Below are 20,149 nucleotides of genomic sequence, written 5' to 3'. Positions count from 1 at the left end.
CTTTTCCGTGTCATGTCTAACAGACATCACTCCCACTCATGTGACCTAGCAGAGATCTTTGTGTAGTAATTTTAATAATAGGATGTACATGAAGACTTCAATAAATATACTAAGCTTTTCTTTTAGTAGGCATCATACTAACAGCATTTGGGCTTGTTGGTATGAAGGACTGGGGACATTTGTATTACACATGACAGTTTTTTTTCTAATCTCTTGTATGTTGACTGTTATTATTGGGAATCCATTTCATTTGATTCCTTCCTCCATCTGTCAAAGACTGGTACACACTATATAACGTCCCGTTCAAGTCGCACACCAGTCTTCATTTGTTGTACCAATGGTTACATTGCAGAAGAGTTTGTGCTGTTAAGTAACAAATGTTTACTTTGGTCTCTAAAATGGGAACTTGGGGCCCGGGTGTGTTGCCAGGTAAAAAAAGGACACTGCAGCCAGGCTGTGGGCAGTTGACGGACAGTAACTTGGGGCCCTATCTTGCACCCAGCGCAATTGACTTTGTACAGCATGTATCATTCCTATTTTGCACACAGCAGACTTTTCCCTCCACAGACGCAAACATTCCCTGGAGCTAATTTACAGGTTTAGAAAACAATCACGCCACTCAACAGGAAAAGCCTAGTCTAAAGTCAGTGGCGAGTTGCGCATGTTATTCATGCTATTTTAAGGGCACCTGGTTGGCCATAATCAATGTAGCGTGTGCACAACGAGCATACACTTTGCTTTTCTCATGTACACACAGATGCAGCAGTTTTCATTTTTTATAAAACCATGAACATTTTTACAAGGAAACATTCACAAATGAGGGGAATCATTGTTGTGTCCATGAAGATGTGAAAAACAGGCATAAATCTAGCTTACACATTCATCCAAATTTTTATACGCCTGTTTGAACAAAGCTAATTTGGGTGGGTTGCTATGGGAGATGGGCCCCATACAATGCCACGTGTTTTTCCAGCCCTGACGAGAACGTTGCTCTCCTCGCTTGTGAAGTGCTCCTTGCACACGCATGGAAAATCCTCCAATATAATAATTGGAAAGCGCACCTGCTCCTAAAGGGATAGTGAGATGTCGCTCTGATCTGGTTTATTTCATGTTAGGCCCAAACCACACCTATGAACAATGTAGCTACTTCATTTTAGATTTGCGTTGCACCCAAGAATCCCGTTGGTAGGCTATAATAGCAACAGCACCCAAGGTCCGGCCACAAAGTTACTGTTTCATGTTTTTATGTTTTAGATGTTAAAATAGGGCTCTTTCTTTGTCTCTCAAACATGGTTCAAGTTATGTATGAAATGGGGCTCAGCTCAATAACAGTCAGTCACTGTTGAATTGCAATGACTTTAAACAACAAAGCAAAATGCTCCAGGTCAAGGGATGAAATGCCATACAGTAATCTAAGACAAAGCAGGCTGTTGTATACAATGAATCTTCATATTAATTCCTAATATAATACACTACAGTACGTGCTAGAGGTGAATACACTCTAGATGTGATTAATATGGATTCTGTCCTCCATTAATTTTTTTTCAATTGGGATGTTTGCTAATGCCAGCCATAATGGGCAGAATGAATCTGCCTTATGTACAGTGTATCCTTACAGGTTCTTTTTCATCCTTCCTCCAGTGTCCTCACTGTCCCATCAGTTTCCTCATCATTGTGGTAGTTATACTGTAACTGGCTAGTCTACTGTATTTCTAAGTCACAGGTATAATGTCCTTTTCCCTCTTGATGTTCAGCAGACCATCTTTATAGAAATCACTAACTAGACTTAGACAAATGTACACTTTAACATGGGTAGAGTAAATGCTGACAAAATACTGAATTTGTCCTTGCATGATAGTGATTAAGCTGATGTGTATCCAGGGGAGGGCTGGGTCAAAATAATATACAATGAAATAAGACTTAATTAGGGGGCAGGAGGATTACAACAAGAAGACTTTTGTGTCAATCCTTTCTAATTTCCATCAAGTGTGACTGTCTGTCATTCCTTCCATACCAGATAGTGATGAATAAGATATATGGCATTATAGAAGAGTTTGTTTACACATAACATGTCCAGATCATGTCTGATTAATGTGTTGTTATGTTAATGTTAATATGATGTTAATATCCCATTTCAATTAATTCATTATGCCTTATGTGAGACGCCATAAATGTAAAAATATCAGGGCTCAACTAATAACTGGGATTTGGCCTCCTCCTCCTCAGGATGAAATTTGCTGGTGGTACTTCATTCTACATCCCAATTATCCTCCATGGAGCACTGAGACTCATACTATATCTGATGGGACTGATGATGGGGGTATCATCTGCAAACTTGATCTTGGTCGTTTCTCCTCCAGCAGTAGGAGCAATAACTGTACTGTACTGCTGCTGGTGATTTGTACTACTGATCCTCGTGACCCGTCCTGCGCCACCCATGAACCCATGTCTTGTGCCACCTGTCCTATTCACTGTGCCACTGACTTGCTGTCCCATGCACTGACCTGCACAACTCATTTTGTTTTGTGACACTTGCCTACTCTCACATGGCACTCACTCAATATCCCATCTGATGTGCCTACTGTCCGTCATTAGTCACTGTCCAATGGGTTAGGTTTAGGATTAGGTTAAGGGTCAGGTTTTTAACATTTTGTAAGTCTCACGGGACATAGACTAGTGGTACAGGACAATAAGTGAGTGGGGCAGGACAGTGTACAGGACAGACGAGTGGCACGAGCCACCAGCAGCAGTATAATACAGTGTTTGCTCCTATTACCTCTCTACAGCCTTATGGTGGCCTATCTGTATTGATGTTTCCATATTGTTAAAATTGACCAATTTAATTATATGAAAGTATCAAGTGACACAGATCTATATTGCTGTTCATGACTTGCAGGCTGGAGAACAGATTGAGGATCTATCATGTTATATGCTAAGCTATGCACGCATAGGTGTTAATTGACTCCAAATATAGCAGAGTAAACAGCCAGGTTGATGGCATTTTCCACAGCCTGGTAAGCAAACTGATAGGGATCCATGATTGATGATACAATAGTATGTAGCATGAATGCAGACCAAAAAGTCAATTTTTTTTTTTTGTTTTTTTTATCCAAATCAAGTAAAATCAGAATCAAGTCAATAATTTTTTTTTTATCCAAATCAAGTAAAATCAGAATAAACATGGACTTGGAGCTTATCATAACTTTTAAAGACACATTCTACTTTCCATTTTCAGAAAAAAAGGGTGTCTGGCAGATATAGGCTTAGTCAATGAGGAGTTGGTCGGCTGGTAAATTGAGAAATGTCCAGGGATGAGAGATATGAGACTGTGAAAAGTGTGAGTGCTGGTGTTCTAACATGCAGCTTAATTATACTTTCAGACACTGGCTACGACCTTGTTGTCCTGTTTCCAACTCTGAACCTATCATCACCCTTACTGAAATGATCACTTTTTTCATGTTCATTTAAATACTATCCTGCTTAAATACATTGGTTTTGAATATATGAAAAACAAGATTAATGGGTTTTTATCAAATCTCTGATCTGTCAAGTCAACACAGCGCGTTAAGTATTGCCAAGTGACACCAGGTCCCATGGACAATTTTGGACTTTTGATTTCACCAGTGCCACGTCTGCATCCTGAAGAGTTTTTATATTATGACAGTATAATGTAAAATGTAGATTTTGAATAAAGACTACAAGGCAATTATGTACTTTATGCACTTTTTACAATCACAAATTATTTACACTTTCAAATTCATTCAAGTTTATTGTAGCCATTTCCAGTTGAAGAAATCTATCTTTGTGTGCTCACATGTACCACAAAACACATCTGACACAAGAAAATTCAATAGAGCATAAATGAGCTCCCTATTGTCCTTTAAGTGCTAAAGTTGAGGTTGAAATGTCACAGTCCAGAATGCATAAAACAGTCCACCCAGAGGGCCAATCCATTCAGTCAATATTGCAATTATATTACACACTCATGATTGAAGTATATGAAGTTGCAGTGCAAAATAATTTCACAATTAACAACACCTAATGTTGATAACTGAATTATCATAGGGTTAGTGCATATTTACATGTCTGATAGCTTGGGGGTTAGCCTGCTAATAAAAGGTAGCCAGAGTCTGGCCATTCTGCAGCGATAAATTATTGCTTGCTGGAGGTTGTTGAAGACAAGCTGGAAATTGTTGAAGTTGAAAAAGAAAGGATCAGCAGATTTTAAAAACAAAACAGAGTGGTCTCCTTTCTAATCTTCTTCTGACTCTGGACTACTAAGGTTATATTCGTCATCAGTGTCCGATCTGCATTCTGTGTCCTGTATCTGGAGGTCATCAACTATAGCACTATCCGTGCTCACAGCTTGTTGGCATAAACTCTCCAGTGCATAAGACCTCCGCATGAGGACACTTTTGAAACCAGCTGCAGCATCCTCTGACAAGTCACCAAAATCTGTAACATACATAAACATGGGAATTACTAATATTGTTCAAAAATTATAGCATGTAGAACCACATATGACATAAAAATGTTACTTGTTCTCAAATTCAATTGAACTCAAATTCATTGAAACTGTATGTTTAACATCCTATACTTTGCATAAATTGGAGGTATAAAGTGCAGTCAGGGAGGGATGGGGGTTTGCAGAAGCTGGGGATAGCGTCATTTGTGTGCCTCAATCCTGAGCGAGTAATTTTAAGTTTTGAGCACAGAGAACTATATTTTGAACAGAAATTAACTATATTTTGAAAAACAAATTAGTTTGAGCAAAGAAAAAAACGATTCTGTGCTCAATAAATGTATTTGCTATTATCCATATTAATGTGCAATAATAACCCCTCTCACACAGTTTACAGGTGCTCTCTCAAACTTATTCTCTGCACTCCTGTCAAGTCCCTCTCTCTCTCTCTCGTGCTCAACTCTTGACACACACGCTTGCTCAACTTGCAACAGCGTTACAAGTGTGCCGCAAAATTAACCAATCGGAAAATTAAAGGTCAATTGTGATTGGCTGTCTCCAATCAAATCGCTAGTAGAACCAAAGCCCGTCTGGTAACTGACTACAGCGTAATAGTCCTACACAGTCTTATCCCAAGAAGTCATATAACTGACATCTTGGGACGTATTTTTACCATACGTCAATATCCGCCTTTATAGGGTACCCTTAAACGTCGGTTATATTGACGATCCTGGGACGTCATACAACTGACGCTTTACCTTTAATGTCGGTTAGGTGACGGGGTAGGTTTAGGATCCGGTAACGTCATCTAACCGATGTTTAAGGGTACCCTAAAAAGGCAGATGTTGACGTATGGTCAAAAGACGTCCCAAGACATCAGTTATATGACGTCTTGGGATGAGACTGCGCTGTAATAGCCAATCACAATTTACCTTTAATTTTCCGATTGGTTGATTTTGTGGCACACTTGTAACGCTCTTGCACGTTGAGCGAGCATGTCAAGAGTTGAGCGCGCACAGAATTAAGAGGTTGAGAGAGAGAGAGAGGGACTTGACAGGAGTGCAGAGAATAAGTTTGAGAGAGCACCTGTAAACAGAGTGAGAGGGGTTATTATTGCACGTGCATATGGCTAATAGCAAATACATTTATTGAGCACAGAATCATTTTTTTTTCTTTGCTCAAACAATTTTTTTTTTTTGCGATTGTTAATTTCTGTTCAAAATATAATGCATTGGGGGGGGGGGGGGGGGGCTAAACAAAGTGTGAGGGTGGAGCAGAGTCGTACAACTAATGTAGAAAACAATAAAACTTGTGGCTCTTTTCCACTGACTGGTACCAGATCCACTTGACTCTTTTGGTTCCACCTCTGTTGAAGTTCCAACAATGATGTGCAGATAGCTCTGTGGTCATTGTTATTGCTAGCATCATGTTAACGTTCTGAGCAGGTCCTCAACAGCAGCTTAGAGTTAGCGAGACAGGACAGCCGATAGAGTAAATATTGCTCCCCAAAAACATGTCTGTAATGCGATGATTTCAGAATACTGTTGATTTTATCTGTTCTGCTGTAGTGATTGCTGTTACAAACTTTTACAAAATGGTGATGCAAAGATAGTTCGCTTCAGTATCGCTATAGCAACCGGTTCCATGAAATGGTACTTTTATGCAGTAGAAAATTAAACCAAAAATTTGAAACCAAACCAAGTAGAGTCATGTTGAGGTGAGTGGAACCAATACCATTCAATGGAAAAGGGACTATACATATGTTAGTGAGGAAAAAAAAATCCAAATTTGACTTACAGCCCATTCTGATGTTCTCTTTCAGCTTCTCCACTCCCTTTATCTCCTTACGGAGAGATGTGATGTGCTGAGACATCTCCTTAACCAGGATGCTCTGCTCCTCCTCAAGAGACCGTTTTAACCTGAAGGAGTGACCTTTAGGTAGTGGGAATAGATGGAAATATGAAAAAGTGATTTAGTATTTACGATTAAGTTATAAACTAAAACATATGAGAGAGAGAGAGAGAGAGAGAGAGAGAGAGAGAGAGAGAGAGAGAGAGAGAGAGAGAGAGAGGAGAGAGAGGGAGAGAGAGAGAGGGAGATTTTGCAATATCGTATACAGACAGGTATACATTTTCAAGAACATGTCAGGACTACCACCATACCATCCTCACGTCTCTCCCAAGGCAGGATGTAGTCCTCTGTCGAATTTGAGCCCAACTCCTCATCAATTTTATCTTCTGCAATAGCATTGTACAGCTGGATCTTTTGTTTCATTTTTTTTTTAATTCTCTTATTTTTCTTCTTTTTATCTGTCTTGTCTGGTTGCTATCTGCAAAGCGAAATAAGAAAACTATCAGGAAAACTGTTTTTGTTTGTTTGCAATGTGCCATTTGAATATCAGTCAACCAACCATGCTGACGATAGAGTTCCTGCTTCTTGCGTAGCAGAGCCACTATGATGCTCTCTATCTCAGCCCTGAGATCCTCTGTTGCTCCCTGTTCTGCTGTGCTCCCTGGCTCTTAATAGGAAACACAATTATTTCAGAAATTGTTTAATTTAAAAATGTCTGATCACCTTAAGTAGTTAATATTTGAACAAACTAATTAACAGATGTGATTTACCTGTGACTGTCCACTGCTGAACATCACACACCCACTGCTGTGCTGTTTGTTCAGTGATGTCATTCTTCTGGCGGAAATCACTGAAGCTGGCAACTTCCAGCTTTACCTTCTCGGAAATCTTTAAATCACACAAAAATAAAAAATACCATACAAGCTTTCAGACAATACCGAGATCAAATTGAAATTCCATAACCTACAGTTTATAAATTAATAGATGAATGAGCTTATTACAGATGGATAGACGCCAGCTCTGCAGTTTGTTGTTAAAATGTATGTTGTGTCAGGCAAAAGGACCATTGGGAAATGCCCTTACTTTGATGTATCTGCAGGCTAAGACTTTATGAAGGTTCTCTGTCTTTTTTCTGTTCCACCCCATGGCCTGTTGCGTAAGCATATTCTCTCTCCCTGATTACAAAAAAATATGCATGCATGATTGGATCAGTTTACATGAGAAAGACCATTGCAGTTAGACATGACCAAACACAAAAATTACTTTAGTGCAAGGATAACATGAAAATTACATTTTAGAAGTCAGAAATACCTCATCATAGCGTATGGTTTGTATTGTGTCATACCAACCTGCCTTTGTCATGTACTTTGTGACAAGAGCTGCCCTGGATAGAAAGCTGTTTACCTAGATAAACAATACAGAAATTAATGTATTCCTATATAACATAAAAAAAATGTATGTATATGTGAACATGTAGCCATACTGTTTTATTGTTTGTCTTATTGTTTAACTAATATCTTATCAGATAATGCAGATAATGAATTTGCAGATAATGAATTTCCCTAACATGATCAAATGAGTGTATATAATTAAATAGTGAAGCTCAGAGGGAACAAAGCTTGAAATAGTGATGCATCATGCATAAAACACCACTGCTCACTTCACTTTTTTATTTCAACAAAATATGTGTTGCAACTACAGTTCAGATCGTGCTCTGATGGTCATTCGAGCAAGCATAGATCTTTGTTTGGTACCCTGATGTACTTTATCCTTCACACACTGCTTAAATGTATCAGTAAAATCTCCTATATCTACATAGTTACAATAATGTCTGTAATAACATACTTGCTCAACTTCCTCTCCAACAGTGTTCCCTGCTCCATCCTGATTCATACCGCCCCATCTCACCTGCAACAGTGTTGGATTAATTTCATACCATAACTTTAAATAATGTCATTTATTATGTGCACATTCAAATCTTTTTCACTTTAAAGGTGTCATATTTTATCTGCATAATATACTACACAAGATATACTAATCACAGACTTACAACTTAGTATATTACTACTAATAACAATTTAAAATAATAAAAAACAATCATTGCACGACTTCTAGCACTAGCTGCCTGCTGGCTACTGTTGCATCTAAATTTCAGTAATTTGAGGTACCTCGCATTTTGCTGTATGAGCTTTGGCATGCATCACACTAAGAAATGGCCTCATTTCCATCAGTGGTTGAAGATCGGATGATTCTTCAGTCGCTTTGCTTAGGTATGGCTGCCAGTACCTAAAAAGAAGCACAGCATTAGTAGGCATTAACTAATACTTTGCCTGGCCATCAATATAAAATGACTGAAAAAAAAAAAACAGGCACTTGCCATTTAATGTACAGTAGGTTGACCAAGTTTCAATATGAAAGAGAAAAATTACCTGCAGACAACATCCATGCAGAAGAAAGTGACATTGGCCCTCTCTGACAATTGTTTCTGTAAAAACATTGGGTCGGCAAAGACCTCGCCACGGTAGTGGTCCAGTCCACGCAGCAATATCCCGTGTCTGATGCACAAGAGGACAATATTTTTAATGATCTGTTTACACAATAAGACCTGTGGAAAACAGAGCTAATCAAAAACCTCTATTCAAAGCTTAAATCCATTTGCACATACGCACGCACACAAACACTCATCCCCATCAATCCTCAATCGCAAACACTCATCCCCATCAATCCTCAATCGCAAACACTCATCCCCATCAAGTAATTTATTTTAAAAATAAATAAAGTGATGAAGCCAATCAGTATATGGGGATGATTGGGAGGCCATGATGGACAGAGGCCAAGGAGCAAATTTGACCAGGATGTCGGCATTACACCCCGACTCTTTTTGAAGGACAACCTGGGATTTTTAATGACCACAGAGTCAGGACCTCAGTTTAACATCTCATCTGAAGGACGGAAAGGACTTTACTTCCCATTAGGAAATACCTGACTCTGAACCTGACTCTGATGCATTTATCCACAATTGAGTTTCCACAGGGTGTGACAAGTGGCATCTGTACAATTGCATACTTCTGATCTACCCACATACCTGCAGACTGCCACTTGTATGCCCTCTTCATCTATTTTGGACGATGATTTTTTTGACATCTCCTTACTTGCCCTGAACCTTGAAACGCCACATGTTCCACTGTTATCTGCCTGTAAAGTTAGATATCACTCATCTTAACAAATAGAAAACAGAAAAGACAAACAAACAAACATAAACAATAGATATACTGTCTTAATATGCAGTATTAGACATACTCTTGTCATGCTGCTGCCTCTGATGCTGGACAATAAAAGTCATTTACTTCAAACATCACATCTTCTGTATGTTTGCAAAAACAATATTCGAAAAAACTTTTCTGGAATGTATCTGCACAGACATTCCCTGGCTATGACATAAAAAATTATTAGTGTTTACAGAAAATAAATATCACAATATTAGATACATTAATATGATTATGTGTTACAATGATTCAAGCAGATTTACCCTTCCAGCCTGAACAGAACGGTGCTCCAGTAGCTTTAAAAAGGCATGCCTTGACATCGAAGGAGCCGAAACTTTAATGTGAGTAAAAGCGTCGAAGACGTCAAACCTATATAGTGCATTTTTGGTTGACATCTCTTTCAGCGGACAGTTTAGCATCAAGCAGCACTGGCCTTGCTGCTTTTGCCCTTGTATCAGCGTGTAGCTGCCGCTGTGCCCATGCTGTTTTTTTCAGCTGCCACATTAACCTCAACTGAGTCAAGCGTGTCCCTCAGCTATTGAAGACGTGTATCTAAAAAAAATAAATGAAAATAAATAACTGTTAAACAACCCTTCGATTGAGTGAAGGCACAATAGGTAAAATTGACTGAATGGTACAACAATAATTATTAAAATCTGACATTGACCAAGCCATACATGACAGTGTCCATTCAATGTTGGTTTAATGTACTGTATATGGATTTGATCATGGTATCACAAACCATTGTATCACAATGGTTTCACAAAACGTGTAATATGCTTCCGATAATAGACCAGTTTGAAATGAAGAGTAGGAGTGTCTATCACTCCCCAAAATAGGAAAAAATTTCTAAAAGCGAGCTATGCAAAAGCAATGAGTGCAGAATTGTAAAAATTTATAATATAATGCACATTCTTTCTACAACAACAAAATACAAATACAAACACAAACCACTTTTAATGTAGTTACGTGGAGAAGAAGTGTGAGACATCAACAACAATGAATCGAGGAAAAGTTTACAGGGTCATTAGAAAAGTTGTTGATATGGAGGGATAGGAAATGTTATAGGGATTATACAGACATACTGACCAAGACTTGCAGTCATCTCTTCTTCGATGTGAGGGACTTCCTCAGACACTGTGATCACTTGAACTTCAGAAGCTGTAAAGGCCAATGCAATAGGTTATCTATTCTATCAGGGTCTTACTGTAAAGCATCATATATTTCACCCCAGAAAATTCACAAAATTCCATCATACATCTCACCAGCATTTAGATATTAGATAATAATCATTATTAAACTATAACAGTGTAATAAACAACGAACCTAATGCACAACGGTTTTTGTTTTTTTTGACGTTTCTTACGTCTGTTACTTGTGGCCGCTGCGCTTGCGACTGCTTTCCCTCTCTTAGTCCTCTTTCTTCTTTGAGGGACATGGCTTCCCATTGCAGCCTATATGAAAATAAAATATTAATGTTTTCTAATAGAATATCAGACTTATGGTTATGTTTGGACTTTGGACGCAAAGTAACTAACATTAAAAAAACACAAAACTAAAACTACAAGACATAAAATACTACACTACTCCAATGTCCATTAAATGTCAAGAACATCAACAGCAACTACAACAAACAATCTGTAATACCAATAGTTATTTGACATAGATATGGGTGTAAAGTTGTCAAAATTTCTCACCCTGGCCTCGTTGAGAAGAGCCTTGCTTATTTCAGCAGCCATATGCCATCTGACCTCACTAGGATCTTCGAAGACTGCTGGGTGGTTTTCCGACATGGTGCATGCACAGATACAATACAAAAATACAGACAATAGACAAACAGTACAAATATGAAGATGAGTGTGTGCGTGCGTGCGTGTTTGTGTGAGTGAGAGAGAGAGAGAGAGAGAGAGAGAGAGAGAGAGAGAGAGAGAGAGAGTGTGTGTGTGTGAGAGAGAGAGAGACTAGAGAGAAACAGTGAGAGAGAGATTGAAAGAGTGGCTCTTAAAAGTGCCTTTGTTTTCTATATAAAACTGAAATAGAGACAGAGAAATGGAGATAAGATGCAAATAATCTGTAGAACAGACAAGAAAGCATAATTAGATGCATCTCTGAGAAAAAAAATTTAATGTCTACATTGCGAGACACTAAAGATGAATAGGGTAAAATTTTTAAAATAAATGAATCTATTACCATGATCACCATGAACCTTCCTCAGTTGATTAATTACACAAGTATATAAAAACAATGTATTATAACTTTTTGAAATTTGTATGTTTAATTATGCAAAATAGGAAATATCTCATTAAATATGCACAATTTTGCATATATATTTTCGGTAACAAATCTGAACACATGATAAATCCAGGTGGAAAATTATTTTTTCATTTAGTTTACACAAGATGGAAAAAGAATATCAGATGGATTTCAGGATAGGGCCTAACGTTAACGTTATGCTTTCATCTCACTTTTCATCAAAAATAAACGATTTTCACTATATTTCTTTGGTGTACATGGTGCTACAGAGGATGATATGTTGGTAACGTTACTGGAGAATGACAAAAAAAAAATAATTTTGAGAAAACGTCTTTTAAATATTTCTTAAAATGCATACTTTTTTTTAGAGAAAAACAACTAACGTTAGCAGCTAACGTTATTTACAGACACGATATCATGTCAAATATTTAGCAATGAACAATAGCCTACAAGCGATCTAAAACGCATTAAAACTTATATTTCAACATTTATATTTAGTAAATAAGTAGCAGGTCTGAGATACATACCGATTGGTAGAGGGGATCCTCGCAATGACGGAAAAACCGCGAAAGTGCCGTGGGGTCGCCGCCATGGCAACACGTCCGATTTAACATTAATTTATTATAAGTCTTTATCATTTTTTTCGTTGTCTGTATATGCCTATCTGTCAATTGAGTAAATTAAAGTAAAAAAAAAAAAAAAAAGTAAATTAGTCCAAATATTATTTACACCAGGCTGATGGATGGGGAGTTTGATTGATCGAGCCTGCCAGTAATCCGTGTGTCCATCACGGATTCAGAATTTGACAATGTGGAAAACTGTTATACACAAAATGATCAGGGGAGATAATATGTTCACAGTTTAATGAGGCTACATTTCATCGCGAACAGACAACTCGAATAGCCTAAAGTGTCAAAATCAGCAATAGGCAATCTCCAGTGAAGGTGAAACAATCTGTGGCGACCACCGAATATTCCGTGGTACGGTCACGGAAGAAACCCGTGGTCCCATCACGGAAGAATCCGTGGTGCCATCACAGAATTTGTCAATAAGCAAAAGGCTGTACAAACTGCAGGGGATAAGAAGTTCACAGTTTAATTAGACTACATGCATCACAAACACGGACAACTTGAATAGCCTAAAGTGTCAAAACCAGCAGCAATATCGCCCAGTAAAGGTGAAACAATCTGTGGCGACCACCGAATATTCCGTGGTACGGTCACGGAAGAAACCCGTGGTGCCATCACGGAATTTGTCAATAAGCAAAAGGCTATAGAAACTGGTCAGGGGAGATAAAAAGTTCACAGTTTAATTAGACTACATGCATCACAAACCCAGACAACTTGAATAGCCAACCTAAAGTATCAAACTCAGCAGCAATATCGTCCAGTAAAGGTGTGGCGACCACCGAATATTCCGTGGTACGGTCACGGAAGAAACCCGTGGGCCCATCACGGAAAAATCCGTGGTGCCATCACAGAATTTGTCAAAAAGCACCCAGCTAACAGGGAACGTTCTTAGAACTTTGGCTAACACTCCCTAGAGGTTTGGTTAATCCCTGCAAACATGCCCCTGCGGGGCCGACGCTGGCTTTCTGTGGGCACAGTGGGCTAGGGCCAGCCCACGCCAAACCTAAACAGGCCCAGTGCGGGTTGCCCAGACGAGGCCCACAGCTTTGGGCTCACTGCGGGCTATCAGTGAGCAGCCCACACTAGCGGGCTGCCCACATTAAGCCCATGATGGCCCACTGTGGGCCATCCCATTCGGGCCCATGAGCAGGTTTTGCACCTTTGGGCCCATGCGGGTTTAGTTTAGGTAGCCCACATTTAGATTTGCCCACATGCCCACAATGTCGTCAGTACGTCCTCTAATCATAATAACTTGGTCATTTTAATTCTCTTAAAAATTAAAAAAAAAAATATATATATATATATATATATATATATATATATATATTAAGAGAATAAGAAAGCACTAATATATATATATATATATATATATATATATATATATATAAAGAGAATAAGAAAGCACTAATAACTTGGTAATTTTAATTCTCTTAAAAAATTTTTTTTAAACAATTTAATATATATATATATATATATATATATATATATATATATATATATATATATATATATATATATTTAAATTGTTTAAAAATGTTTTATTTTTTTTTAAGATATATATAGAGAGAATAAGAAAGCACTCTTTATATAAAGATGGTAATGAAATTACGGGCCTGTTGCAGTTTCATTCCACACTTTATGTTACATATTTATATTACACGTTGCTCTTTATATTACATGTAGGCCTTTATATAATACAGATGTCATGAAATTGCTTTACAATAAAAGTAAAAGCAAAATGGTATTAAAAAGCATAATTGTCAACTGAATGGGTCATAGAACTACACAGTGAGTTTAAATTCATTATATAAAATTAATGATATTTTAAATTGTTAAATGTTATAATTCTAGATGTTTATTTAAATGCTGCGTGCCTTTTGACGTGTTCTATGGTTTCAATATGGGCGTACGTGCGCGAGTCGCATTCAAATCTGATTCAAAGACAGGAGCGCGCGCGAGCAGATGGAAACCATGGAAACGAGGAAACCCATCAACTGACAAACAGCAAACTAGCGTCTCTCACTGTTGTTTTCTCTGCTTTCAGGTAAGTCTAGTTACCAAAATCACACAAATAATACATACAAACCTTCCTGATATATGTCTTACGTGTAATTGATACACTTCTGTTGAATATTTACTTTATAGAAACAGTTTTGTGTCTTCGATAAAGTCCGTTAGCATCTGACTGAACCGTTTTCAGAAGAGCTAACGTTAAGTTGTTTACGTTACAATTGAGCTCTTGTTTTACATAAGTGTGGGTTTTTAACCACATTTTTGTGTTGATAACAGTTTTTGATAGTTTTGTTTTGCTGGTAATTTGTCAATGGGTGATTGGAAGTTAGCTAAGTTAATTTATTTAACCTTGAAAGAATTCATTGTAACGTACTTAATGACGTCATTTACAAATATTGGTAATAAGTGATTTCAGAAGGAACAGGAAAAAAACACAACAAAGGGGAATTATTGTTTAATCATGATAATAATTTCATATGCATTATTGCACAATATATTACCTTAAGATTTTTTATGTATATTCTTTAGCTATGCTCTAGCTTGCTTCCTTGTATTAAACCCTTTGTTCTATTGTAAATTCAATGTAATATTGTTGGCTCTGTGACACATTGCATGTTATTTTCTTGAAGATCATCATAGATGTCCTGCTGCACCCCCTGGGGTCCAAGACAATCTCCACGGCTATGACCTCGACTATAGTAAGCAAAACTTCATACATACTGTTTAATTGTTGTGGGTCTGTAGGATTTATGATTTTCAGTGACATTGTACTTGAGAAGCTAAATAATAGGTGGCAAATATAATGTTATAATAGTCATAGTTATAATAATTCAGGATAATAGTCATGGATATATATATATATATATATATATATTATTTTTTTATTTTATTTTTTCTCTGGGTGTGTTTTTAATTATGTTGGCCAATGAGACACCATACTGTCCAACTCAAAGCTTTTTTTTTATGTATGTTTGACTGATAAATACTGAAATTCTTTTTACTTTCAAATGCTGAATTCAGGGGGTTACCAGATGAGATATCATTTGATCCTGTGATTCTTCAGGACAAGATCTTGATGCCATCCACACCCAGTACATGACGAAGGTGAGTTTCACAATAGCTATATCACCATCACAAACCAAGAGGCCAAACACAACAGGCCTTCATCCATATGAACTCACCTATACGTAGGAATAGGTTTCGAAACCCGGTATTAAACATTAAACGGGCCCTGGGGCCAAATTAAGGAAGACTGCAGTATCGATAAGCTCAGATGTTATCGGTTCTGCTGACGGTACTGAAGAAATTACACACACACTATTTATTATAGACATTATCTTGTGTCATTGTCATGTGTTTTTCAGGCTGGTTGTTTGTCATTTTGTAAGAGTAGAGAGAGGCTGTACCTCAGTGAAGACTTATTTTACATTAGATAATTCAATTTCCGTACCTGATAAGTTAGATTTTCCGAAAAAACTTCATGCACTGCTTATTTCAATTGTATTTTTCTTCTATTGAATTTATCAATACTTGTAATTTGTTATAATTTTCAATACAGATTCACTCAATAATCTCTTGAAATTTGTTTTTATATCACAATATATATAGCAGCAGATAAACAAAATATTTTATTTAAGGTTTTTAGTATTGTGCAGCTCTAATATTGAGCATTTAACCTGATTGAACCTGGAATTGTTATAATAACCTGGAATAATTTGTGATACCAGATGTATGATTATGTATGATAGATTTTGAACTGTATTTTTTTTTTTTTTTTTTTTTTTGCAGGTTTTCTGGGATCCACAGTGGAAGGCATCAAGGCGTGAGATGTTGGCTGGACAGATGTACCTGTACAACACACCGACCTCTGCTTTTACATGGATGGCGGATTACGATCATGTTCTGTAAAGGTTTCATTATAGCAAAACAGAGCACCTGTGACAGTGGAATCTGTAGGTGTAACGTAGTCAGTTAAAAGTAGTCAGGTGTAAAGTAGTCACAGAGAGAACTTTTTTTTTTTTTAAGTTTCAAACTTTTTTCTCTTTCACAAAAAACACTGCAGTTACAGCTTTTCAAATTCTTCATTGGAGGTGTACAAATAATTTTCTTTTTTTCAAATCACAAAAAGGGCTGTGCAAAAATTAATTGCAATTAATCGCATCCAAAATAAAAGTCTGTGTTTACATAATATATTTGTGTGTGCTGTATATAATTATTTTGTATATATAAATACCTATGCATGCATGTATATATTTAAGAATTATTTGCACTTAAATTCTGTGTATATATATATATATATATATATATATATATGAATACATAATCTATATTATATAAATATAAATATTTTATATATGAATAACACATTTTCTTAAATATATACATGCATGTGTGTGTATTTATATATACAATATAGGGCTGTGTAATGATTAATTGCATCAAAAATAAAAGTTTGTGTTTACATGATATATGTCTGTATAATTATTTTGTATATATAAATACACACATATGCATGTATATATTTAAGAAAAATGTGTTATTGATATATCAAAGATTTATATTTATGTATAAGATTAATTTTGTATAAACATATATACAGTACAAACATGCAAATATGTCTTAAATATATACATGCATGTGTGTGTATTTATATATACAAAATAATTATACACACTACACAAACGTATATAATTTATGTGAACACAAACTTTTATTTTGAATGCGATTAATCGCGATTAATCGTTTCACAGCCCTAATACAAAATAATTATATACAGCTCACACAAATATATTATGTAAACACAGACTTTCATTTTGAATGCGATTAATCGCAATTTACTTTTGCACATCCCTGTAAGAAATGTATGCTGACATTTAAGGCACGGCCACACGGGGTTTGAGCATATGTGACTGTGAATGAAAAGTGAAGTGTGACCACATGAGAATAGCCAAACAGTATAGATGATTCACAAAATTATACACCAAGAAATGTGCATAATTGGCCAAAATGTTACTGTTTATCAACAAAAATATGACCCTATGAGTTTGGTAATTTTTAGAATAGGATTTGTGCACCTGCAATGAAGAATTTAACTGATGTTTTGTGTAACTGATGTGTTGTGTTTGTGAGAGAGAGAAAGCAAAGAAAAAGAGGTTTGCAACTCATAAAACATTTTCTCGAAGACTAAAAATCTACAAATTGCACTGTTATAGGGACTCTGTTTAGCTTCAATATTACTAGATATAATACAGTGTCAATCTTATTAACTACTATTTATTTTGTATATAATCATATACAGTATACAGGTAAAAAATTTGAAAACATTTTGGAAGAAGTCTATTCTGCTTATTAAGCTTGCATTTATTTAAAAAAAAACAGTAATATTGTGAAATTTTATCATAATGTAAAACAGCTGTTTTCTATGTTTCTGTTTTTTATGTGAATTTATAATAGTGTAATTATATTATATATAATAACCTGAATTTAATGTTTTATGTTTTGTAATTAATAAATACATTGATTTGAAATCCCTTTGACTTCTGTACATTTGTGAAAATACAGAAATTAGTTATGTGGTGACTGCATTCAGATGTATAGAATAATTGTTTTTCCCAAAGACTTATAGTTATATTAGCCAAAAAGTATTTATAGTGAAACAGATTAATTGTGAACTAGATCTATTGTTGTAGATGCCCTGTGTGTGCGGTGCGGGCCCTGTGTGGGCTTAGTGAGGGCTTCCTTGCGGCTAAGTGAGGGCTGCCCATGCAGGGCCAACGTTTTGTGGGCCCAGTGTGCGGGCCCTGTGTGGGTTTAGTGAGGGCTAAGTGAGGGCTGCCCATGCAGGCCCAACGTTTTGCCAATGAGCAAATTCTCATGGGCCCTGCGCTAGCAGCCTGCAGGGGGCCCTTAGGCTAGCCCTAAGTGGGCCCGGACAGGGCCAGTGCAGGCTTGTTTGCAGGGATGTTTTAAATAAAACATTTGAATGCAATGTTTTAAGAATGTTTTAAGGATGTTTTCTCATTTCAAATAATGTTCCTATAAGGTTAAATGTAAACTAAGATATAACATTTTCACTGTAACATTTTGAGGATGTTTTGGGAATGTTGCTGAGATAACAGATTAAACAATGTTCTCAATAAAACATTAGCACAATATCTCATAATAACAGAGGAGGAACATTATCAAATCAACGTCCACAAAATGTTTTGAGGATATTATTTAGTCCTGAGATGATGGAATGTTTTTATAAAACGTTCTTGTAATGTGACGTGTTAACAAAACTAGAACATTGTCACTGTAACATGTTGAGGATGTTTTGGGAATGTTGTTGAGATAACAGATATTAGAATGTTATCAATAAAACATTGGTACAATGTCCCATAAAAACAAAGGAGGAACATTATCAAATCAACGCTCGCAAAATGTTATGAGGATATCATTGAGGCCTGAGATGACTGAATGTTTTTTATAAAACATTCTTGTAATGCGACATGTTAAGAAAACTAGAACGTTTTAAATTTAACATTTTGAGGATGTTGATGAGGTAAAGGTTTGTAGAATGATCTTTTATAAAACATTGAAACAATGTCCCATAAAAACATAGGAATAACATTATCAAATCAACGTTCGTAAAATGTTTTGAGGATGTTATTTAGTCCTGAGATGATGGAATGTTTTTATAAAATGTTCTTGTAATGTGACGTGTTAACAAAACTAGAACATTTTCACTGTAACATGTTGAGGATGTTTTCGGAATGTTGTTGAGATGACAGATATTACAATGTTCTCAATAAAACATTGGTACAATGTCCCATAAAAACGGAGGAGGAACATTATCAAATCAACGTTCGCAAAATGTTATGAGGATATCATTGAGGCCTGAGTTGATGGAATGTTTTTTTATAAAATGTTCTTGTAATGTGACGTGTTTAACAAAACTAGAACGTTTTAAATTTAACATTTTAAGGATGTTGATGAGGTAAAGGTTTGTAGAATGATCTTTTATAAAACATTGAAACAATGTCCCATAAAAACATAGGAATAACATTATCAAATCAACGTTCGTAAAATGTTTTGAGGATGTTATTTAGTCCTGAGATGATGGAATGTTTTTATAAAATGTTCTTGTAATGTGACGTGTTAACAAAACTAGAACATTTTCACTGTAACATGTTGAGGATGTTTTCGGAATGTTGTTGAGATGACAGATATTACAATGTTCTCAATAAAACATTGGTACAATGTCCCATAAAAACGGAGGAGGAACATTATCAAATCAACGTTCGCAAAATGTTATGAGGATATCATTGAGGCCTGAGTTGATGGAATGTTTTTTTAATAAAATGTTTGTAATGTGACGTGTTTAAACATTAACACTGTAACATGTTAAGGATGTTTTGGGAATGTTGTTGAGATAACAGATATTACAACGTTCTCAATAAAACACTGAAACAATGTTCCATAATAACAGAGGAGGAACATTATCAAATCAACGTTCGAAAAATGTTTTGAGGATATCATTGAGGCCTGAGATGATGGAATGTTTTTATAAAACATTCTTGTAATGTGACGTGTTAACAAAACTAGAATGTATTAAATGTAACATTTTGAGGATGTTGATGAGGTAAAAGTTTATAGAATGATCTTTCATAAAATATTGAATGTAGGCCTACCAT

At 36.1% G+C, this 20,149-nt stretch overlaps 1 long non-coding RNA gene and 1 pseudogene across 2 annotated transcripts; one reads left to right on the top strand and one right to left on the bottom strand.

Moving 5' to 3' along the window:
- Nucleotides 1-3,696: 3,696 nt before the first annotated feature.
- LOC120462376 (uncharacterized) lies at nt 3,697-13,322 on the bottom strand (annotated as a pseudogene). Its single transcript, XR_016150681.1, has 16 exons — nt 11,277-13,322; nt 10,946-11,033; nt 10,669-10,740; nt 9,843-10,131; nt 9,614-9,638; nt 9,399-9,508; nt 8,743-8,868; nt 8,482-8,599; nt 8,159-8,221; nt 7,663-7,717; nt 7,397-7,488; nt 7,084-7,201; nt 6,873-6,980; nt 6,625-6,791; nt 6,260-6,394; nt 3,697-4,455 (listed from the first exon to the last, which is right to left on the bottom strand). The product of XR_016150681.1 is annotated as an uncharacterized LOC120462376 (transcript).
- A 709-nt stretch (nt 13,323-14,031) lies between these two features.
- Nucleotides 14,032-18,003, top strand: LOC120470236 (uncharacterized). The gene is made up of 4 exons (XR_016150684.1): nt 14,032-14,505; nt 15,104-15,172; nt 15,495-15,578; nt 16,263-18,003. It is a non-coding gene; the product is annotated as an uncharacterized LOC120470236 (long non-coding RNA).
- The last annotated feature ends 2,146 nt before the right edge of the window (nt 18,004-20,149 follow it).

The sequence above is a fragment of the Pimephales promelas genome, chromosome 25 (assembly GCF_988280905.1).
Source record: "Pimephales promelas chromosome 25, fPimPro1.hap1.1, whole genome shotgun sequence".
NCBI lineage: Eukaryota > Metazoa > Chordata > Actinopteri > Cypriniformes > Leuciscidae > Pimephales > Pimephales promelas.
Note: the sequence above shows the minus strand (reverse complement) of the source record. Positions and strands in the feature narration are given on the sequence as shown.